We start from the raw sequence: 17,766 nt of genomic DNA on the forward strand, positions 1-17,766 counted from the left end.
TAAAGTATTTAAGAAGACTTCAGGAAAGGTATGAGAACTGCGTTCTGATAAATAATTGGGACTTTATTCTAACCACTCCACAGTGGGTAAAGAGCTATGATCAAATTGGGAACTACCTTCAACCTAAATCTGAGTAACTAGGAAGAAAAAAAGACCAAATGTAAGAAGTGTTCTTTCAGAGAAGTTATAAGACTTTACTAGAAGAGTGATGTCACAAGTTTATTCATCTTTCTGCCGTACTATTATTTATTTACTTTTATTTGAAACAAAAATTGAAAGCTGTATATATTCTTCAGTCATCTAATCAACTATCAGTAAGGAAGTTGGGAACCACATTGCTTCTCAGTGTGCTTTTTGGATCCAAAAGACTGTGATTATCATCAGGGCTGGTTACAGTGAAGGGAAAAGGGCTTGTACTGGGACTAATGCAAAAAGGGCCATAGAACTATTGTTTCCCCTCTCCCTCCCACCCACAGGGAGCCCTGAATCTCAGATGTAAATGTTATCCAGGTAGAGACTGAGAGAACTATGTGCAGAAAGGGTCCATCCCTCTTCCAATGTGCCCCTGGGTGCAGCATAAATGGTCCATCCTGCCTGGGAGATACAGTAGAAAAGGAGATGTGATGTGATATATAACGTAGTTCTAAATTCAAAACAACATCATATGTGTGAGCTGAATGAACGTGCTATTCCAGTGTAGTCTAAAGATTTCTCGTAGCAGAGTTTCCCTCATATATTTTTAGTGGCAGGCTCGTATTGTTATGCCTTTATGCCATCTATATAATGGTGGTACATTTTTGCGTCACCAAATGTCTATAATCACTGGTTACTCTGCGAGAATATGGAGGATTTGCGTTTGCAATGTCCGAGCAGTGCGGTAAGTTAATGTAGCAGGTATAAGACAGCTTTATAAATGGCCACGGCCCGACACGATTCGTGTTTCTGTTACTCTTCCTCAGGGGCCAACAGATTGCCATATGGTTTCACCGTCTCTGCGAAGGTTACTTCTGCTACCAAGGTGTAGCTATCGCCAGACAGGCCGGACAGCCTGTCCGGCGATAGCTACACCTTGGTAGCAGAAGTAACCTTCGCAGAGACGGTGAAACCATATGGCAATCTGTTGGCCCCTGAGGAAGAGTAACAGAAACACGAATCGTGTCGGGCCGTGGCCATTTATAAAGCTGTCTTATACCTGCTACATTAACTTACCGCACTGCTCGGACATTGCAAACGCAAATCCTCCATATTCTCGCAGAGTAACCAGTGATTATAGACATTTGGTGACGCAAAAATGTACCACCATTATATAGATGGCATAAAGGCATAACAATATGAGCCTGCCACTAAAAATATATGAGGTAAACTCTGCTACGAGAAATCTTTAGACTACACTGGAATAGCACGTTCATTCAGCTCACACATATGATGTTGTTTTGAATTTATGACGAGTTTGTACATCATAGATACGTACAGTTTTTTGTAAATATAACGTAGTTCAGCATGCGTATTGTTCAGCCATGTGTATTGTTAATAAAGTTGTTAGCAAAGACCATGGGGCACTAGAGGGCATTCTGGAAAATAATAAAGAACTTCATTGTTCCTGCAAAGAATGTGTGGCTGAGTCTTTCTGGGATGAGGCATAGTTATACCTAAATAACCAGCATCAAGCCATCTATAACATGACAGTAAGCTGAAGATCTGGAAATGGAACCTAACTCCCCCGCAGGGCAGTGTACAGCAATGCCACTGAGTTACTGGGCCAGCCCATTCTCTGCTTTTTAAATAACTGTTCAACTACCTTTTCAGTCACTTCTTCTCATCCTGTCACAACTGAGGGGCCGGCTAGAGCTGAGGAACCCCCACAAGGGCAGCACAGGACTTCAAAGCAGGACAGAGAGGATCTTCCGCCTGTACCAGCCACCTTCCCCGCAGGTTGAGCCCTTGGGTATCGGAGACCGGCAGGACAGTCTGCGGCTGGTAACAAGGTACAGGCTGGAACTTGGAGACACAGGCTGAAGACAAGGTCTGGGTATGAAGGCAGTGCATGGCTGGAGACTGAGGCAAGACTGGAGACTGAGGTAGTGCAAGACTGGAGACAGGCAAGGCAGGACTGGAGGCAAGGGCTGGGCACACATGGAACTAGGCTAGATAGGCTGAGCAGGCTGGAACAAAATAAGGCACTGGCAGTACAGGGAACAGATACCAGGGACAGGTCTAGGCCAGACAGCCAAGGACAGGACAGTATAACAATAAGACACAGACAAGACAAAGACTAGACAGGACAAATAACATAAAAGGTTTGAAGGCCAAAAGCAGGAGACCCAAAGACCACTAGGCAAAAGGCCTGAGAAGGCCACAGGGCTAGGAAAAAGGCCACAGGGTAAGGCAAAACAGAGCTGGAAGGCCAGGAGGCCATAGGGAAAGCAAGGCAGAGTAGCGCCAGGTAAGGAACTGAGTAGGCTCGATGAAAAGGCATCAGGTATTGCAAGAGGCAGGGCTAAATAGGTCAAGTCCTGCTGAGTCATGAGCCCATGAAGACTATAGCTGGAGCGAGAGCAGGTGTAGCGCCATGGGGCCTCTGGTGGCAGGGAGGCTGCATAGCAAGCTGGATCCTAACACATCACTTTTCATTGAGACCCTAGAGCCCCTCCCCAATGGCATGATCTTGGACTTCTTCCCATAGTTTCTTCCTATTCCCCTCTATATTGCAGGAAAATATCTCTTTCATTCTCTGTCCTTACAGCTGCACAAATAATACAGATCCTCTTCACACAGAGACATCACCTGACTGGCCCTTGCAGAGCACCTCCTTCTTCCCTTTCCCTTTCACCACAAAGAAAAGCTTAATAGGTCCCTCCATGTCCCCTTCCCTACCCACACATGGAGAGTGGGGTAATCACCTAGATCAAATAGGCAGGATGTCATTTCCTATTACCTATTCTAGTTTTTTCCATCCTTTCACTCTACCAGTTAAAAGTCCTAACAACCCATTCACCCTGATCCACTTAGGTCTAATTGATTGGAAGTTGTCACATTTGATATTTTCTAGTAACTATAAAACAGGACTGGGATCAGCATCCCAATAAATAAAACCGCTGCAGACTGAAATATATTGCATGGAATAAAGAACGCAGACATGTATTTCTGTCTAATTATAAACATTGTTTTCCTTTTGCTTTTGTAAATAGATCGTGCAATAGGCAAAGTGATTCTGTTAACGTGCTGTGTCCAGTAACGTAACCCGTGATGCCCAGCACCCTTTCAGTTTCCTTCATTGTATCAGAGCTTTTGACCCTTTCAAATGCATTGTAAGGAAGTGGGACTCCAGTTAATGTTCATTGCAGTGTGTCAGGGAGCCAGCTTTAAGAGACTAAGGAATAGCCCATGTGGCTCGGAGCTCTATCACCTGACCCCGCTAGATGTTGAAAGCTGAAAGCAAGAGAAGTAAAGGGCAAAGGCAATTATTCTGGTAATAGAAACCTCTACCAAGGGGATTATTGCTTTAGAAAATGGAATTGGAAGAAAAGATTAAACAAATAACTGGTAATGTTTTCTTTAATCTTTCAACTGGCTTTTCAGCTGTGAAGTTCCATTACAGCCTTCTGGAACTCACAGCTGCTGGTTCACATAAATGTTCTGTGTTCCAAGTCACTATACCAGGGTTCAGTTTTACTGTATAATGTCCACATACACCACATGTGCTTAGGTTCCTGAACAGATTTATGAAAGGGATCAAAATCCAAGATCTAGGGGCATATGAGCTAAGGCATGTTAAAAGCAGCCAATAATGTGGGTTAATATGCCAGTTTCACTGGGGGCCTTATCACCAATTTCAGTGCCCAAGGTACTAAAAGACAGGTGTTAACAATGGATTTTACCGCTGCTGATCATACAGAGCAGGGGTCAGCAAACTGTGGGGCTTAAATATTCCTGGCTGCTCGATCAGGGAAGAAAAAATGGCTATGCTGTCGAGTCTCGTGTCATGGAGGCACTGCAAGCTCAGGAGAGAGGGAGCTGCCAGAACGTGGTGGTATCATTGTAAGCATGCCATGGTTTTTCAGTGGGCTAGGGAGAGGAACTGCTTCTGCTGTGGCAGGTCCTGGTGGGGAAGCTTCTTACTCTGCAACAAAACTGGACATGGGAACAGCCAACCCAGGGAAAGCTGCTACCCTCAGGATTCAGTCTGGGAGGAGTCCTGCTGCTGCTGGGTCCCTACCCAAGGAAAGAGATCACAGCTGTTGCCTGCCGGGGAAAAAGAAGTGGTGAGGTTGGGAAGGGGAATGGGCAAAGAGACCAGAGAGAATGAGGAAATGGAGGGGGAAGGGAAAATAAAGGCAAAAAGTGTAAAAAAGTTAAATAAGCAAATCAAAACTTGAAAAAAATAAAAAAGAGGAGCAAACTAAGAAAAATACAAAATTAGAGACAAAAATAAGAAAAATTAGTCCAAACATTAAAAAGAACAAATAAAAACTGTTGAGCAGTGTGAGATGGAGTTTTCCAGCTCCTAAAATATTTTGTCTGGCACCTAAGTTATTAGAAAACATTTCCAGCCCTCACCATTATGGTGTGTAGCCTGTGTGTCTGGTGTGGTGTGAAGGTTGTGTCTCTCTGGTGCGCTTTATTCTGTGTGTATGGTCTATGTTTCTGTGTCTGTGTGTGGTATATCTGCCCGTATTTGTCTGTCTGAGTCTATGCCTCTCTCAGTGTCTGTCTTCTGTCTGTGGGTGGTGTAGAGTCTGTTTTTCTGTTTAGGTATGGTATGTCTGTGTTACTGTTCCTGTCTGGGTATTGGGTTTCTGTCTTCCTGTGGGATGTCTGTGTGTGGGGTGTCTTTGTCTCTCTGTGTGTCTCGGTGTAGGGTAACTGTCTATGTGTGTGGTGTCTGTGTCTGTCTATCTGGGTAACTGTGTTGCTCTCTGTTGGTCTAGGTGTGGGGTATTTGTGTTTGTCTGGGTATGAAGTATCAGTTTCTTTCTGTGTCTGTGTGGGTACAGAGTGTCTGTCTCTCTGTGCCTTTGCCTGTGAACTTACTCCTTTCAGCAACTGAAAGAAAATGGGGGCTATAAGACACTGGTTGGAGTGGGGCTGCCTGGTGACTATCCTTCATGAATATATCTATCTATATATAAATATATAGATATAGATACACACACACATATATATACAGTATATACCCATATACTATGAGAGAGAAAGAGAGAAAGAAACAAAAGGGTCACATTTTGGGGAGTCCAAACCAATTTTCAAAAGGGAAACTTTGATAAAATGAGGAAAATAGTTAGAAAAAATAATTATAGGTGCAGCTGCATAGGTTAAAAGTGTACAACAGTCATGGACATTGTTTAAAAAATACAATCTTAGAAGTGCGGTCCAGATGTTTTTCATGCATTAAGAAGGGTGGAAGGAAGGCAAAATGATTACCAGCATGGTTAAAAGGTGAGGTGAAAGAGGCTATTTTAGCCAAAAAAAAACACCCTTCAAAAATTGGAAGAAGAATCCATCTGAAGAAAATAGGAAAAAGCATAAGCATTGTCAAGTTAAGTGTAAAACACTGATAAGGCAGGCTAAGAGAGAATTTGAAATGAAGTTGGCCATAGAGACAAAACTCATAATAAAAACTTTTTAAAATATATCCTGAATGTAATCTGCTTTGAAGTGCTGAAAAAAAAAGTGCAAAAAGCAGAATATTAAAAAACCAAACAAAACATCTAAATAAATATGAAAGGGTAACTCAGAAAAGCCCTCTTTCCTTCCGGCCTATGTGTGGCTAAGTGTGACCCACCTATTCTATTTCCCCGGGATAGGGAGGAAAAGCAGAGATAAAACTATGAAAATTTCCAATGAGGTGTTGTTGGTCCAATAAATTATTCTTGAAGAAAAAATGTTAAACAATTTCATTTTACTAGAATACAAAAATATATATTTTTAAAATAGTCTGGCAATAAACAATATAACAGATACTTGAACTCTCTCAATACATATTTTCTCTTTAAGCAATATCTTTTATGTACTCATACATATGCTTAAACAATAATTAGAAATTTCAACCAATTCAGACTTTTTCTGTAGTGCAAAATATCTTGAAGCACTTAGGGGATCATATTCAGTACTTAGGTCGAGAAATAGACAAGTTAGCTGGATAACTTGTCCCAGAAAATTCAGGGAGATCTACATCCTGCTTAATATACTTGACTTAAGTTATCTGGCTACTGTGGGAAGTTGGAGGAAAGGCCCAGCAGCAGCAATAGTTTTTATTATAGAGAGAAAAGAGGAAGGAGCTAGTGGGGGCAAGGCAGCGGACCCTGGCACATTTTTTACAAGGGGATTGTGGGTAGGGAGAATATGAACTGACTATCTTTCACATTGTGGGCAAGGTGTAAATCGGGGTGCAGGCCCTTTACTTTTTCTTCTATTTTTTTTTTTTTTTACAGTGCTACTTATCTGAATATTTTTTAAAAATATATCTGTAAAAGTAGCTAGTTATCTGCCCACACAAAGTTGGATAACTTTAAACCTGTTCTGAAGCAGGTCTAAACTTATCCGGTTAACTTAGTTGAATATATCGGAAATTCAGCTGAGTTAGCTGGATAAGTAAACCCCTCCTGGAATGCCCTCGGAATGCTTCTTTTATATCAGGCTAAATTATAGCCGGATACGTAGCTAAATATACCTAATTTGCCATTCAGACAGACAACTTTGCAGTTATCCATCTAAATGGCTTTTGAATATGGACCTCTACATAATTATATTCTCATAGGGACCTTATACCATATCTAGCTGAGAATCAGAAAAATATTGTCTTTGGATACTTGCTTTACTCTAACCGTTCATGTATTTTCAAACATTTTCAAACATTTAAAGAAAAAGATTCTTTGTATTATTTTCTCTTTACAGACTCTCTCCATATATAGGTAAGTATCCTTGATCTATTTTGTGTTTTGTTTTTTTTCTATGAATGCTAGTCTGGCCAGATCTAGTGTGTGTGTCCTGTATGTTAGTGTGCACACTTATCTGTGGTCCTGCATTTATGTAGAAACTTGGAAGCAATAGTCTCTGTAGCAGCAGCAGCTTTGGGTGGAGAGTCAGATGGCAGCAGGTATCTGACCTTCCTTCCATGATGACCTATTCCTTGACTGTATAAAATCAAAAAGAGAGCAACGAGGATCATCCACCACCTAGGTATGCGCTGATTTGCTAGTGAGAAAAATAAAAGGATATGCAAAATAAAATTCCCTAGCTTGAATTTTCTTAAGGAGAACAGCACACATTTGGTTTAACAAACTTCCACCTTTCCCTCTATTAAGTACAGGTAAAATGACACCCGCATTCTTGTCTAAGTCTTTACAGCTAACTGTCCTGTCCCCTTACCTTGTCACAGAAAACCAGAAGTAACTTCCAGGCAAAAAAAAAAAAAAAAATTTTGCTTCTTTAAATTCCCTAAGGTACATACTCGTGCTGATAATATATTACCTTCCTTAGCTGTTTCCTTTAGGGATGTGAATCGTGTTCCATATCGTCTTAACGATAGAAATCGTGTGGCAGGAGAAGAAAATCGTGTTAGGCATGATTTTTTAGTTAAAAAATCGTTAAAAATCGTTTTTTCCGATTAGTGCGCACTAACGGGAGCTAGTGCGCAGTAAGTCCCAGTTAGTGCGCACTAACGGGAGTTAGTGCACACTAACAGAAAATGATACAATTTGACACTTTTCAGGTCAGTTAAGGTCAGTTTAGGAATGAATATGTATTCCTATTGGCTGCCCTCTTATTTATTCATGTTACCAAGGTTCCCACTGACAATATATGGGGGATGGGAAATGGAAACAGTTGGTAGCTTGACAAAAAAAGTAATGTGATCAGTCAATGTGACTAGAACTTGTGCCCTAACCCTGATACCAGGGGTGTTGTGATCTTCCTGCACACAGTGCCCTAACCCTGACACCAGGGGTGTTGTGATCTTCCTGCACACAGTGCCCTATCCCTATTAATACCAGGAGTGTTGTGATCTTCTTGCACACAGTGCCCTAACCCTGGCACCAGGGGTGTTGTGATCTTCATGTACACAGTGCCCTATCCCTATTAATACCAGGAGTGTTGTGATCTTCCTGCACACAATGCCCTATCCCTAATACCAGGGGTGTTGTGATCTTCCTGCACACAGTGCCCTATTCCTGATACCGGGGGTGTTGTGATCTTCCTGCACACAGTGCCCTATTCCTGATACCGGGGGTGTTGTGATCTTCTTGCACACATCCCGGTATCAGGGATAGGGCACTGCATGCAGGAAGATCATAACACTCCTGGTATCAGGAATAGGGCACTGTGTGCAGGAAGATCACAACACCCCTGGTATTAGGAATAGGGCACTGTGTGCAGGAAGATCACAACACTCCTGGTATTAATAGGGATAGGGCACTGCATGCAGAAAGATCACAACACCCCTGGTATCAGGGATAGGGCACTGTGTGCAGGAAGATCACAATACCCCGGAGGAGTGAGGGTCAGGCAGCTTCCCCCTGTCTGTGAAGCCAGCCTCTCACTAGTAATGCAGGGAGGGAGCTGTCTCAGACTTCACCATCCTCCCCCCCCCCCCCCCCCTCACCCACACACCATTCACTGGCTGGGACATGGGGGAAGTCAGGAGTGAGGGTCAGGCAGCTCCCCCCTGTCTGTGAAGCCAGCCTCTCACTAGTAATGCAGGGAGGGAGCTGTCTCAGCCTTCACCATCCTAGGGCACAAGTTCTAGTCATATTGACTGATCACATTACTTTTTTTTGTCAACTACCAACAGTTTCCATTTCCCATCCCCCCAACCATCACCTCAGTTGGAACCTTGGTAACATCAATAGATAAGAGGGCAGCCAGCCAATAGGAATACATATTCATTCCTAACTGACCTTTACTGACCTGGAAAGTGTCAATAATTTGTTTCATTTTCTGTTAGTGTTCCTGAGTTTCCATTTCCCATCCCCCCAACCATCACCTCAGTGGGAACCTTGGTAACATCAATAGATAAGAGGGCAGCCAGCCAATAGGAATACATATTCATTCCTAACTGACCTTTACTGACCTGGAAAGTGTCAATTTGTATCATTTTCTGTTAGTGCGCACTAACACGATTTAACGATTTTTAACGATAAATCGATAGAATTTCTATTGTATTGTGTTCTATAACGATTTAAGACGATATTAAAATTATCGGACGATAATTTTAATCATTAAAAAACGATTCACATCCCTAGTTTCCTTTTAAGTGGTGGCTGGATGCTCTTTTTTTTAAAATCAAGTAGAGCTAATGTCCAGCCACACCCAGCTTTTCTTTCATTTTCTTTTCTTTTTTTTTTTAAGCCTTTGTCCCTAAAGAGCAGATCCTTGCTCTAACATCACATAAATAGTGCCAGTTTAAAAATTTTCTAGAGACTTTAATCCTGCACTTATCAGCCTTCCCCATTCCATGACACAGGTGCCAGCTACTTCTAGTCAATCTTTAACATTCTGTAAAGTAGTTGTTCTGTCCAAATAAATCCCCAGGGGGCTGGTCACCTTAACCTACTAGTGTTCTTACACTGGCCCTTTCACTCCCATAAGCCAGGAGGCTATCCCTGGAGCTACTGTGGTTGCCAGGGTAACCTCCACCTCCATTCAGAGTGCTGGAGGGGTGGGTTGAACAATGAACTGTAGCTAAAACCCAGACTAGATTCCTTTATTGATCTGGATGTCCTGGCAAAGGGATTCGTTTGCCACAAAAATGTGGTAAAAACACTTTGGTACAGGTGATGGGGGCCCGTACTGGATACCCCATCATCAATTTTGCCACAACTCTGTATTTTAAATTATTTTCCCTGAGGGCTACCTTCCCGGGTTTTCCTTCTATCTTTACATATTACTGCAGGGGCATTCCCAGGGTCCCTTACTGCTTCTTACATCCTGTGTGCCCTGATGCATGTCTAGAGTCTATTCAGTGGCAGGGGCTTGCTCGAGGCCCTCTGTCACTTCTGTGCCTTTTTTAGTGAAAACCCTGGGCTGGTCCCAGGGGCACACAGAAATAAAATAGACTTTACATGCAACTAGTTCTCCACAAATAACTTTTACTTCTGAGGTCCAGCATAGCTTCAAAGCCCTTTTGCATGAACCCCAGTATACAGCTCTTTTCCAGTTTCTGTAAACAGAACTGATAATCTTCACTTTAGTACTAAAAATCACACTGAGAAGCCATGAGGTTTCCAACTTCTTTACTGATAGTTGATTAAATGACTGAAGATTCTTTACAGCATTCAGATTTAAATAAAGTTGATGAACAATAATGAAGAAGAAAGATTAATAAATTTGTGGCTTCACTCTGCTAGCAAAGTCTCTGAATTTATGGAAGCCAATTCCTTAACAATTGATTCCTTCTCCTTCCAATTACTCAGCTTGAAGAAAGCCTAATCTTTCTTCTAACTCCCAAATTTATTTCTTCCCGCTGTAGAATGGTTAGACTTTAGTCCCAATTACTTATGAGAACACAGCAAGTCCCAATTCTCATAAGTCTCTTGCAGACTTCTTAAATATATTAGATCTCTTCTGAAAAGTACCAGTAGGCACTCTCCTGTCAGGTGCAGCACACTTAAGTCAGTAGAAAAAAAATTACTTACACGATACCTTCTGCTCCTTCCCTCTGGCAATAGAGAGGAATCCATTTCTCTCTGATGAAACCTCCACTCCTCAGGCTCTTCCTAGGTGAAAGCAACGCTCTCTCCAAATGGACTGAAAACTGATTTCCTGATACCAAGGATACTCAGTTCCAAAAGGAACTGTGACTCAAAGGGGAAAAAAAAATCAAAGAAGAGGCAGGAAGGGTGGAAAAACTTCCTTATTTTATTTTATTTATTAAAGCATTTTTCATTCCCCTACATCGAAAAATCATGCTAAGCAAATTACAATCTATAACATCACAAATCAAATATAATATCAAACACATATAAAATAATATAAAGCATCTTAGCTATTTACATACTAGAACTAATACATCAGGTTAAACAAATGCCTCAGAAAATAAAAAAGCTAATTTAAGCTGTTTGCAGAAATGGACAATATCATCAACATCTTGTAAAATCATCTGGAAGGGCGTTCCAAAGATCTGGGCCTACTGAAAAGAACGCTCACCGTCTAGTCTGTAAAAGATGAGCAGCTTTAATAGTGGGTGTCACTAACAAGGATTTTCCAGATGATCTTAATTCACAAGCAGGAGAATAATAATACAATAGAGACCAGCGATAATAAGGATTACCTAGTTTTAATGTTTTAAAAACTAGGGTTAGGATCTTAAATTTGATCTGCTGTTCTAGAGGGCAGCCAATGCAACTCTTTCAATAACAGGGTGATGTGCTCTCTCCGTTCTTTTCCAGTAACTGAGTGGGCTGCAGAGTTCTGCAGTACCTGCAATGCTTTCAGATTACTGGAGGGCAGACCAATATAAAGGAAGTTGCAATAGTCTGCAGTCATCAATATATCAACTTGTACAATGGCCCTGAAATCCCTAAGATCAAGAATGTACTTCAAGTGTCTAAGGAGCCGGAATTTAAAATATTCTGATCGTAGCACTTGTTGTAACTGGAGTTTAAACCTTAATTTTGCAAACATTACACCCAGGTTCTGCATGGGATCATACTCCCCAAAACTGATATAGAGGAAACATTTTCACTGGATAGAAGATCACCGTCTCTGGAGAAGCATATTGCTTCCATTTTAGCAAAGGTTAATACCAAATGGTTTTTACTCATCTAAAGATTGACTTCTAGCATTCCAGTAATTTTGGTAAATGCAGAAGACAAAATGCTTGTTACTAGAAAGAATATTTGAATGTCATCTACATACATTCTAAATGTGATGCTGTAATAATCTAACAAAAAACATAAGGGCCTCAAATAAATATTGAACAAGGCTGCCAATAGTATTGATCCCTGTGACACTCCCATAGGGAGAGTAAATTAATCAGAGGTGGAACTATTAGCCCAAACTTGTCCTTGTCCCAAACTAAGGAGATAGTCACTAAAGAACAACAACTCAAAATGAAACTCCTAAGCATCGGGTCACTGACAGATCTATCCACTGGAGGTGCAATGCAGAGCAGCAGAATCTTCCCTACCCCCTGTTCTAACCTTACACAAGGACACCCCAATCCTCTGTGAAGGGTACCAAGGCTTTCACAGGGAAAGTCTCCAAAAGGTGACTCAAAAAAGTAAATAAGCCAAAATGGGTCAAATGATTGACCCCAGGAGGGAAAATACAGAAAATCTAATAAAACTGTACACAGCACATGCATTCTAACTGAAATACAACTAAGAATCCACACCCTAAGATGCTGGCAGGAGTTTATAAGCGGCTAGAGCACACCATCTGCAGCTCCCACATGGGGGAGTAAAACCAAAACCTCTCTTCACTAAATCTCACTGAACCTCCCCAGCTAGATAGTACATTCCTTCTGGTAAGGAAATCAGGAGTTCCTTACATTTGTTTTAATTTATTTAATTTTCTTTATTGCTCTCTTTTTTCCTTTGCTTCTCCACTTTTCTTGGGGGGGGGAGGGAGCTGCCCCCTCTGGTCCCTTTAAGGGTCACAGCAGCGGTGAAGTCACTGCTGCAATGCAGTGCTGGATACATCTTTTTCAATGTGGCAGGAGTTTCTTTAATGCTCCCTGCTGCTTCTTGTAGCCCGCTCAAGCCACCTTGCCCTGCTACTAAGCAGCGGCAGGAGCCTCTCTCATCTCCCACTGCTGCTGAAGAGCCTTGGCAGCAGCACGACTTGTTCCGCTCCTCACCCTCCTTCTAATGAGTTGTAGGAGGCAGGGGGAAGCCTCCCCATGCAAGCCAGCCACTCTATTTTTGCCTCAGGAGGCAGAGACAGTCCTCCCATGGCAGCTGTTTCCTCCTTTCCTCATCTAGACATGGGCCCTTTTTTAAACAAGGGCCATGGCTAAGTGAAAACAGCAGCAGGAATCCCTCATGTATTTTAATAATGTATGAATGAATCCACGGATTTATGTTTTTTTATATTTTGTATTGTTTAGTAGTTTATTGTAACGTTTTTACATTGTAAACCGATATGATGGTGGTATCCAAATACCAGTATAGAAAACATTTTTAAATAAATAAAAATAAAATGCTCCCGCATGGGTTGTTGCATGAGTCCCTTCCAGCTAGCATGTGCCAGACAACCTGGTAAATATTCAGTAGGATGTTTATCCTACTAAACATCTAGGACAAGTTATCCAGCTGTCTGCTCATCACCTTACTGAATATTACCCCAATATCTGCACTTATCCAGCTAAGTTATTGCTGCCAGTAATACATCTACATCAGCGATTCTAAACCGGTGTGTCGCGACACCCCACTGTCTCATAAAGCATAAGCTGGTGTCTCACCACTTCCGCAGCCAGAATACCGTGCTCCCCAGTCTCCTGCTGGTGCAGCTACTCTTTACTCCCACTCCTCTGCTCCAGTGAAATGCTTGAAAATGCTGACAGCCCGATTAGAATGTAGTAGTAGAGCCGATTGCAGCACTAAACAGCCACCTAGAAAGAACCCCCAGGATGGGATGGGAGTTGGGTGATGAGCCATGTGCATGGTATGGTCTCTCATTATTGGCATGGTTCAGAATTGGAAGAGAGTTGGATCTGCATAGGAACAAGAGGCCATGCTGCTGTCATAAGTAGGCAAAGGCGCAGACAGTGATTGAGGAGAAAGAACAATGCAAGCCAAATTTGAAGAAGCACACTGTCAGCCCCTGCGGCCTCAAAAAAGAATAAGCCTTGTTAGCCACAGGGGCTAGAGGAGGACAGGCTAAAACTGCTGCTGTCACTTGTGCTTCCGGGAAGAGAGAAACAACATGTGTATATATGTGTGTGTGCACATAAGAGTGAAAGATAGCCTATGTATGTGTGTGTGTGTGCTTGTACCTGTGTGAGTATGAGCACATGAAAATGAGAGACAGCCCATGTGTAAGTGTGCCTGTGTGAGAATAAGCACATAAGAATAAGAGACAGCCTGTGGATGTATGTCTGTGTGAGGCTGAACATGTGAGTGAGAGACAGTCTCTTTCTGTGTGCCTGTGTGAGACTGAGCATGTGAGAGTGAGAGACAGCCTATGTATGGTGTGCCTGTGTGAGGCTGAGCACATCACAGTGAGAGACAGCCTAAGTGTGTGTGCCTGTGTGACACTGAGACATGAGAGTGTTAGCCTGTGTGTGCATGTATCTGTGTCAGACTGAACATATGAGACTGAGAGACAGCCTGCGTATGTGTGAATGAGACTCAGCATGTGAGAGTGATGGAAATTGTATGTTACATGTATGAGAGAGAGAGAGAAGAAAGTTTATGAGCAACAACCCCACTCCTCTTCTCTTGCTAATCCAAGACAATCTCAGGGCACCTGGAAATCAAAAGGTCCCAGGTATAAAGAGCCAGAGATTTTTTTTTATCCTTATTAGTTTTAATTATTGGATATTTGTGTCTGCTATTTTGAAATGTGTTATTGGTGTTTGGAACATTTTTATGAGTTTTTAATTATTGTATGATAGTCTATTATTCAGCTGTTATGAAATATGTAATCTTTTAATTAGAATAATTTTATTATATTGATTTTATATATTATTTGATTTGTTTTTTTTTCTGAGGAATGATGATTTTTTTTTTCCATTGTTGTTCTGAATATAGAGTCTGGCTTGTTGTGGTTTCCAGTTCAACTTTTGTCTGCAAAGTTCTATTTATACATATGCTCTTTTTATTTTGTATTTGGTGAGGGTCTGTCTATATTCTGCATGTATGACCAAGGTGAAGTATTCTGCCAGTGTATAGTTTCTGTGTAGGGATCTATAATAGCCTGACTTGATCTATTTTCCTAATATGAGGTATATTGGTATTTTAGGGCCTAGTGTAATATTAGCCCTGCTGCCTTTTTATAGGTAGGGTTATTACTGTTTGCATGATGGCAGTTAGTGTTGTTTTGGTACGTAGGTTTACTATGTTGTTATTATAATCCTTTTATTTGTGGCTTTCTGAGTGCTAAGCCCACACTGAACACGTTACAATTGACCTAATAACATTTTTCAGATACATCAGTGAAAGGAGAAAAGTCCAAAGTGGTATAGTGAAATTGAAAGGTGAAAAGGATTAAAGGGTGGAGACAGATGAAGAAATGGCAGAAATATTAAACGAATACTTCAGTTCAGTGTTCACTAAAGAAGACCCAGGCGAAGTACCGACGCTAGTTAACAAGAAACTGGAGGGGAGTGGAATGGATGTAACTCTATTTACGGAAGAGAATGTATGGGAAGAGCTGAGTGACCTGTTCAATAGATCCCTGGAAACGGGAGTGGTGCCGAGTGATTGGAGAAGAGCCACAGTGGTCCCTCTTCACAAGAGTGGGAGCAGAGAGGAGGCTGGAAACTACAGGCCGGTTAGCCTCACCTCGGTGGTGGAAAAAGTATTGGAGTATTGGAAAGAATAATGAACTATCTACAAGCAGCAGAATTGCTGGACCAGAGGCAGCATGGATCCACCAAGGGATGGTCCTGTCAGACGAATCTGACAGACATTTCTGATTGGGTGACTAAGGAATTGGATCGAAGAAGAGCACTTGATGTCATCTACTTGGATTTTAGCAAAGCTTTTGATACGGTCCCGCACAGGAGGCTAGTGAATAAAATGAGAAGCTTGGTAGTGAGTGCCAAGGTGGTGGCCTGGATGGGATAGAAGGTAAGGTTTGTCTGTTTGCGGATGATACTAAGATCTGTAACAGAGTGGATACGTTGGAAGCAGTGGAGAGAATGAGACAGGATTTAAGGAAGCTGGAAGACTGGTCAAAGATATGGCAGCTGAGATTCAATGCCAAGAAGTGCAGATTCATGCATATGGGGTGTGGAAATCCAAAAGAAATGTATTTGATGGGGGGTGAAGGGCTGATGTGCACGGAGCAGGAGAGAGACCTTGGGGTGATAGTGTCTAATGATTTGAAGTCGGTGAAACAATGTGACAAGGTGATAGCTAAAGCCAGAAGAATGCTGGGCTGCATAGAGAGAGGAATATCGAGAAGGAAAAGGGAAGTGATTATAAGAACATAAGAACATAAGAAAATGCCATACTGGGTCAGACCAAGGGTCCATCAAGCCCAGCATCCTGTTTCCAACAGTGGCCAATCCAGGCCATAAGAACCTGGCAAGTACCCAAAAACTAAGTCTATTCCATGTTACCATTGCTAATGGCAGTGGCTATTCTCTAAGTGAACTTAATAGCAGGTAATGGACTTCTCCTCCAAGAACTTATCCAATCCTTTTTTAAACACAGCTATACTAACTGCACTAACCACATCCTCTGGCAACAAATTCCAGAATTTAATTGTGCGTTGAGTAAAAAAGAACTTTCTCCAATTAGTTTTAAATGTGCCCCATGCTAACTTCATGGATTGCCCCCTAGTCTTTCTACTATCCGAAAGAGTAAATAACCGATTCACATCTACCTGTTCTAGACCTCTCATGATTTTAAACACCTCTATCATATCCCCCCTCAGTCGTCTCTTCTCCAAGCTGAAAAGTCCTAACCTCTTTAGTCTTTCCTCATAGGGGAGTTGTTCCATTCCCCTTATCATTTTGGTAGCCCTTCTCTGTACCTTCTCTATCGCAATTATATCTTTTTTGAGATGCGGCGACCAGAATTGTACACAGTATTCAAGGTGCGGTCTCACCATGGAGCGATACAGAGGCATTATGATAGGGGAAGGGGGATAATGGTCTCTGCTGCCAACTGATGTACCTATGGTCTGTGTCAGGAGAGCCCATTCTACTGTGGCCATGGAAGGATGTTGATTACAGGTGAAGGAGCAGGAGGAAGAGGTAGCTAAGAGGGTGCTGCTTATGCAAACACTACTGTGTGGGATGCCCAGTCTTTCCTCTACTGCATCCCTATTGCTCATATGTCCCTGATGCTCCGGTATCCACACCCTAGCCACCATTATGTTCTTCCAATAAATTAGACTGTTGGACCAGAGGGCAATGCTCCCTTTCACCCGTCCATCATACAGCATGACTATCATGTAAAGATCCAACTGGGTGAGGGGTTTGAACCTATTTTCCAGTTGCCACTGCAAGGAGTCCACAGCAGCAGCACCTCTGTTTTTCATCCCTATTCCTGTTAGAAGCCCTCTAACTTCTCGTCTAAGATATTGACTATGGGGATGACCTTGCAAAGCGTTGCTCCTATTGAACTCAGATCCTCCATGGCATCTTTGAAGGGCTTCAAGACCATCTGCATCATGTATAATTAATCCTAATGTCCCAAAGGGCAATCAACACATCTCAATTTCCAGAGACAACTCATAAAAGGCTATCTGTTGCTTCACTAACCCCTGCAGCATTAGATAGGTGACATTTCACCTGGTGATTACATCCTGAATAAGGCCATTGCAGAGGTACCCCCACTGCATCCTGCTTCACACAGATCTGCTGCCACCCTTCACACTACAATTTATTTATTTATTTTTATTTTGAAACTTTTATATACCGGTGTTAGTGGGGACATCACATCGGTTTACATATGAACAACAGGTTAGAAAATTACATTTTAACAGGGCATGGGAACTGGGAAGGGGAAAACAACAGCACAGCATAGAAAGATAGGATACACTGATAACATTAAACGAACATTAAAAGCATTAGTAACATTAAATACATCAGTAACCTTAGATGAACATAACGGAGTTTAGCAGACTGAAAGTGGAGTCCATGAATTTGACACA

Source organism: Rhinatrema bivittatum, chromosome 5 (assembly GCF_901001135.1).
Source record: "Rhinatrema bivittatum chromosome 5, aRhiBiv1.1, whole genome shotgun sequence".
Taxonomy (NCBI): Eukaryota; Metazoa; Chordata; class Amphibia; order Gymnophiona; family Rhinatrematidae; genus Rhinatrema; species Rhinatrema bivittatum.